Here is a 7,280-nt window from a genome sequence, read left to right as displayed (position 1 = left end):
GAGGGAAGTCTGGGCCTCCCTTCTGAAGCTGCTGCCCCCGCGACCCGATCCCGGATAAGCGGAAGAAGATGGATGGATGGATGGATGGATGGATATCAAGGGAGACTGAGGCTTACCAGTGGGGAAAGCTGTGAGGAAAAGGGGACCATCTAATGAAGAAAAAGGGCTCACCCTAAAACTACAAAAACACAGCTTACAGGAAAAAAAGATGCTCTAACAAAATAAACACAGAAGACTTGACACTGCCACCACATGGAGCCTCAGAATAAAACAGTGGTGTCACAACAACAAATACAATACAGCAGTGGAGAATGAAGATCGTCTGCAGCACTAAGTTCCTGACGGTGCACATAACACAACTTTGGTTGGACACCTCACATCACTTCCCTGGTGAAGAAAGCACAGCAGCGCCTGCACTTTCTGTGACAGATGATAAAGGTTACCTTCCTGCCCCCACCTTCTACAGAGGAACCATTGAGAGCCTGCTGACCACCACTCGCTTCTATCCAGAACATTGCACACAGATGCTGCTTAGCCAGAGCAAACCACCCATTACACCCATCCTCTCCATGGTCTGTTCATCCGGTTGGAATCTGGCAGGAGATTCCACATAATCTGCTGTAGAACAGCCAGATAAAGAAATAGTTACCTCCCATTGGCCATCAGATTGGTCAACACCAAAATACCCCCTTCTAAGACTGTTTGAAAATCCTAAATGTATTCATTTATATATTTATAGGCACATTGATTTTTCTGTGTGCTCCGGTGGCCAGGTGGTGACATTTTGTTGCCAATTTCACTGTCTTTGTGCAATGACAATAAAATGAGTATGTATTTTCCACACATTATTATTGCAACATCAAAAACAAAACAGAATGAAATAAGATTATAATCAAATGAAAGTTAGGGCATGGAGTAGTTTTTGAGCTCAGATAGTGATTATGACAAAAAAAAATCTGCAAGTTTTGTTTTATGTTCAGTTTAAATGAACAGAAATCGATGCAAAGTTATTGTTATGATAGAAGGACCATACTGTGTGCATGAGGGAAACACTAGTACAGTGTTTCTCAACTTTTTTTGTGCCAGCGCCCCCCTAGCTTTTATCCAGGTCCCTCACCGCCCCTCCACCAAAAAAATTTGCAGGCTACTTTGCACTGACCATTATTTTATCATTAATATTACTATCACTATTGTAGATGTTTTGATTGTTTCTGTATTTATCATCAAAAATAATTTCCCAGAGAACAAAAAAGCCATGGGAATAGAAATTATTTTCACAGGAAAAAATAAGGATACTACTTTGTGTCAAATTTTAATCAGAGCTACATGCTAGTTGATTAGCTTCTTGCTGTCTTCTCTTTTGAGGCTTTTCTCTTTTAATGCGAACCATTTTTTTTTCTCTGTCAGAGCAAAGTGGATCTTCCTCTACCAAATGCAACAAGTAGAATGACAGGGCCACCAAAAAATATTTAAAGCAGAAAAACAGAAATCCCACCCCTTTATTGGCTGATTCAAACAGAAGCTCATAAAAGTGGGCTGGGGCATCTGCTGGGGAGCAGGAAGATAAAAGCAGTTGGGGGTGGAGTCTATCTGTGTGAGGAGGAGTTGCATCAGAAAATTTGCATTGGTATAGGCTAACTGGGTCAAAAGTCACGTTTGCCAGAATTCTCTGTTTTATAAGAACTTAAATTTATATGATGAAAGAGGGCCTCATCCCTTATTAACCAATTGATTTAAGAGAAGGTTCCAGAATCCTGTCTGTTTTATATTGATAAGAAATTAATTTAAATCAAAGCATATGCTTTTATACAATAAGGATTTTATGACGCAGATTTAACAGGTGTTTGTGTGCGATAAGCATTTTATGACGTAAATAAACAGATGTTTGTGTGCGATAACATCGATTTTGATTTGGGCGTGGCATTTTAATCCATCAAACTCGATTAATTAAAATTTGACACAAAGTAGTATCCTTATTTTTTTCACAGGCGTCTACGAAAAATGCAATGAACATTCAAGTTAAAATTGGTAGCCCTAACAGCAGCCAATCAGAGTGGAAAAAATATTCTTATTTTGTGCCATTTTCTAGTTGTTAAATATTCCACAAAATGAGCAGATAAAAGATGTTCAACATGCCAGTTTAAACTTTGAACTATTTTCAAACCGACTGAGCTCTGCAACATTAAAACATGGATAGAACTGTAACTACATTAATCATAGCTCTTCTTCTCTTCAGTGTTTCTGTCAGTTTCTGGAGGTGCAGCTCTGTGCTGCCTTCAGGAGAATGAGACATCAGAGCATCATCCATAAAACTTCACTCACATGGCATTTAGTGTGCAAACCAGAGCTTTCAGTGGAAAAACAAAAGTTCCAGATCCTTTAATGCCATAGAAATATGAGACAGAAACATTGATTATATCTTTATATAGACTTCTCTATTGATTTAAAGATTAATAGTTTTACTGGACAGAAATTACAAAGAACAAATCTGGTTCTTAATCAAATCTAATTAAAAACATGAATAAGTGATAAGTTATTTACTGTTATGATCTGTAAGATATATTTATTCTCAGTACTAGATGTGGTCTCAACAAACCCATGACATTTCAACAATATTGTTTTACTTTTTATCTGGAAATAGTGTGTTTATTCTTGCCATACTCTCCTCTGTATTAATTATTGATCGAAAGGTCTTGCCATACCAGTTTATTCCTCTGTATTTACTTTAGTTTCTTAGTTTATTCTTGCATTTTGTTCTTCATTCATTTCCATTTAGTTTCCTTTGTTTAGTATTATCCTCTCTTGGTTTATTGCTATGTCCACTTTAGTTATTTCCTGTTGCTAGATTTATTTTTATTTATTGACTCTCACCATCATTAATCTTCACTCATCACCTGCTGCGCCGCCTAATCATTATATGTTTCACATCATGTGTTGATTTTTNGAGGGCTCCCTCAGTGCCTAGGTGAGCACTGCACATTTCGCTGGTGGTGGTTGGTCTTTTCTTGCCTAAGCAAGCATTCTTATCCAGTGATTTGTCCCATTTTCCTTCTCAAGCCTCCATGCTCCCACCTACACGTCGCATCACAAGCACACTCGTTCTACCACATCCTAAGTCTTGTGAGTTTCTTTATCATCTCACTGATTACTTCCCCTCTTGACTTTTTCCTTCTCTCTCCATTGCTAACTCTTTTTCTGTTTTTGGCTTTTCCTCTGCCCCTGCTGCTGGCCCATGCCCTAGTCTTTCTCCGTGTTAGTCCATGTCTTGGTTGTTTTCTTTTTCCTTCATACTTTTCAGCGTGGCTCCCTTACAGCGGGCACCTATCCTCCATGTTTTGTGTCTCCTATCTGATCCCATCTCCTGCCAGGCTCCCCGCCTTCAATTATCCTTCACTCTCTGCCTGGTATTATTTTGGCCCTTTCTCTTAGCAATCCTTCACTCTTCAGTTGGGCATCACGATTTCATAAAAAAAACCTATCTATGAAATTTGAATCCTCCTACCAGCTTCTCACCCTCTAGTCTTCTGCACTCCATCGGCTGTCAACCCGTACTGTACTTCTCTCCCTGCATCCCCAAGTCTGCACACAAGTTTAGGTCTCACGTTTCCTCGGGCCTCAGCCCCTTTTTTGGGGGAGAGCATCCCTAATCGGTTATCGGGATGTTCATCGAGTTCACATCAAATCTCAGCTCGAATTTGCTGCCGGGGTCCGAGCGCCAAAGAACTGTTATTCATTGCTGTCATTAAATCTTAATTGTTCCCCTTTTGTCCGTCTGAGTCTTTCCAGATTGAACTGTCATTATGTTGTGACAGCTTTAACAAATATGGAGAAAACATATTTTTTTTATTAAAGTTATGTACTGCAGCTTGAATAAAATGCAACTACATAGCATTTTTGAGAAGTCTGGATGTGTAGTTGCACGTTGCTTTTGACAGTTGCTCATGGGGAGACATTTCAGTATCTAAAGGTAATAGAAAAAATTAAGCAACCTACTTGCATACTGGATGTTAAATTCATGAGCAGTAAATATTGTGCTAATTATCATTATTGAAGCAAAGAAAGCAAGACAGATGCAGGCCTTTAAAATTGTGACGCTTTTTATGGGTCAAATAGACTCAAAAAATTGCGCTGGGGGGCCCAAACAAATTTTTTGTCAGGGGGCCCAGATTCCTGGCAGTGCCTGTGGTCATGAAACCTTGAAAAGGAGGAAAAAGGCTTTAGCAATTAGACAAAGTAATTACTTACTTCAAACAAAATGGCAGCAAATTGTTTGACATCNTTTTTCACTGTTCAGCGTCGGATTCTCTGTTTTTATGCCATAATTCACATCTAGTTCGTCGCTCCGTTTTATGTCCCGCTTCTCCTGTTTCAGAGTTTTGCGCAATGTGCGCGTCTTTTTTTTTAACCCCCTAAGGTGCAGGGCGGTCGAGAAGCGTATCGATGGGGAAAAGGCAAACTGACATAAACCTTTTAAAACAACGGAAACAATTTCGGTATTCTGATTATTGAAATTTAAAAGTGCTGTGTTGTTCCATCACCCCAGTTTCATACAGGACCACTTACAGCTCCGGTGTTATCGCTATAAAATGAACGCCCTCTATCATGTTATCACTATGGAGGGATTTCTTTATTTAAATGGGTTCATTTTTCAGAGGGATACACAGTGAGGGTATCGTGATTTTAGCTACCAGTAGCAGGAGAACGGAGCTGTGCCAAGAAGCTAACAGAAGCTAACAAACACTGAATAGAAGAAAAGCTGCCATGTATATTGTTGCAGCCAAGCATGGATTAATGTTACACAATACAGTTTTACCAAGTTGCTCAAAGTCTAAACTGGCATTGTTGTGCATTTAAAGTGTAAAGTTTACCTTCGACTAAACGCCCCCCAAAGGCATCCCAGCGCCCCCCTTTTGTAAAAATGTTCGCCAGCGCCCCCTGCCGTCCTCTGAACGCCCCCTGGGGGGCGGTACCGCCCACGTTGAGAACCGCTACACTAGTATGATGCTTAACTGATGGTAGAGTGTTCAGTTTGTAACCTTCACTCTGCCACACGTATTGTGGCAGAGCCCTATAATGGAGCCCTATAACTTACTCTTTGGTTTTCATGACCATAAAACAACAATACATAGTTACACACATTTTATTAAAACATTCTTTGGAAACCCAATGAAAAAAACTCAAAAGTACAATTAGCATCCAACTATTCTATTATATTGGGGGGGGGGTTCAAAATGTCTTTCTCTTTCTCACTGTTTATTCAATTTCACATGCTGTTTTTATTTTAATTATGTATAGCACTTTGAAATGCCTTGCTGCTGAAATGTGCTATACAAATAAAATTTGATTGATTGATTGATNTCCAACTAAAGTAAATAAGTTGAGTCAACCACAAAAGTTAAGTTGAGCCAACACATTTGCTTTAAATTGGAGTAACATAATTACATAGTGCTGAAATAAAGCAAAGTAATCAGGTGGAAAATCTTTCCATGATTTTTTTATGTTAATCCAAAGAGTTATTTCTTTCAGTGTAGTTCAGAATCCTACCGTACTGTTGGTTGTTTAAAATAAATAATTCTGTGTTTTTCTTCTATCTCTTTTAGCTAGTTGCTAAGCTAAAGCTAGAGGAAAGAACATGTTAGGAAATGCAAATGAGAGCTAAAGGATATGACACAGTAGGGAACGCCCTCTTTTAGGGCGCAGCTTAGATAAAGGCTAACAACGGAGATCACAAACTCTTCTTGGTTGCCATTCTGTCTTTCTAACTCCTAAAGGTGGCATGAGAAATGGACCAGCTGTATTTTGGTATTAATAAATGGAATTCATGAATTCATCTCACTGACTCTTTTTGAACGTCATACATCAAGAACTTAGCATGGAGAATGGAGAATTCTCTGCATGGTTTACAAATTTTTTATGAATGTTCTATTTAATCTTTTGTTCATACTTTGCCATTATGACCAGAGAAAGGGAAGCTTGTCATGTTTTTTCCTTTATTTACATGATAAATTATTTGAATAGATATAGATCAAGAGTTGTTTCACTTAATATAAGCGGAGTGCTCAGTCCTGTTAATCTTGTCCCAGTTTAAAAAAAGATAAACTTCAGATAGCTTTCATCCACAGATCTCATGTTGATAAACATGCCAAATTTAATAAAATTGATTTTAAAAAATATATTTCTTCTTGCACTATTCAGGACAGAAAAAGAAAGGTGACTGTTCTGCTATCCAGAATAGTCAATTTTGAATATATTTTTGAGCATATGCTAGGAGATATGTTATGGTAATTGAATGGGGTCTTAGCTAGTTGACTTAATGTTTACATACCACCGTCCAGTAAATGGTCAGTCTACAAACACCCTTTTGACATTGTCCTAAAAGCTAAAAAATGTTAATATGTGTGTGTGACTACTTCAACATGAGATTACATCCAAGAATAGACTCATCTGATGGGAGAGCAAACAACTAAAATATAAGTAACAGAATAAATTTATAAATGAATGAACTGGGAATGGTGGACACATGAAGGGAATTGAACCCTACAGGCTGAGACTACACACCTTACTCACCTGGCCATAATGTATACTCCTCCTGATTACTTTTATATTTTTAAAAACAATCTTTTTAGAGCTGCCAAATCTGAAATCGCCGTCAGTACGCTCTTGGATCAGAATCTTGTTTACTTGTCACTTCAGATTAACAACCTTAGATCTACATTTTATAGCCATTTAAATGATGGTGTAAATCAGAAAAAAAATCAAGTCTGAAATTAGTTTATGTTTGGAGCTTAATGACAATGGTGATCTGTCACCATTGTGTTATGGGATGCACTGAAATCTGTTATCAGAGGTAAAGTAATAGCTATTTTATTATCAATTTAAAATTTAGAAATTGGAGGATTTAGAGGAAAAGCTAGTGAGACTACTTAAGATAGATAGATTTTATTACAGTCTCGAAGTCCAGTTTACATAAAAAAGATAAATACAATAAAATAATAAAAAGTACAATAAAAAAGGATCCTAACCCTTCAAGAGGCAATCATACCAATGTCTCCAAAGCATAGATGAGTATTTCAGTGCACTGTATTTAATGTTAGTCAACAGTAGAATAATTCTATTATTAGACTCATTCAAACGACAAATACATTTATACATAAGCTTTCTTAAAACAGCCATCAACATGCTGACGTGAGCAGATACAAACAGTTCACTTGCACTGGTCCATCTGGGCTTATTTAACAAAAGTCTTAGTGCATCTGTTGTTGCGCAACACCCCCCCCCCC

At 37.9% G+C, this 7,280-nt stretch overlaps 1 long non-coding RNA gene across 1 annotated transcript in view; it reads right to left on the bottom strand.

Annotated features, from left to right (window-relative positions):
- LOC107834745 (uncharacterized) overlaps positions 1–3,241 on the bottom strand; it is a 6,411-nt gene extending 3,170 nt beyond the window's left edge. Inside the window, exon 1 of the long non-coding RNA XR_001660559.1 lies at positions 3,163–3,241. This is a non-coding gene — a long non-coding RNA (uncharacterized LOC107834745). The remainder of the gene's footprint in view (positions 1–3,162) is intronic.
- Positions 3,242–7,280: the final 4,039 nt, after the last annotated feature.

Source organism: Poecilia formosa, unplaced genomic scaffold (genome assembly GCF_000485575.1).
Source record: "Poecilia formosa unplaced genomic scaffold, Poecilia_formosa-5.1.2 Scaffold744, whole genome shotgun sequence".
Classification (NCBI taxonomy): Eukaryota; Metazoa; Chordata; class Actinopteri; order Cyprinodontiformes; family Poeciliidae; genus Poecilia; species Poecilia formosa.
Note: the sequence above shows the minus strand (reverse complement) of the source record. Positions and strands in the feature narration are given on the sequence as shown.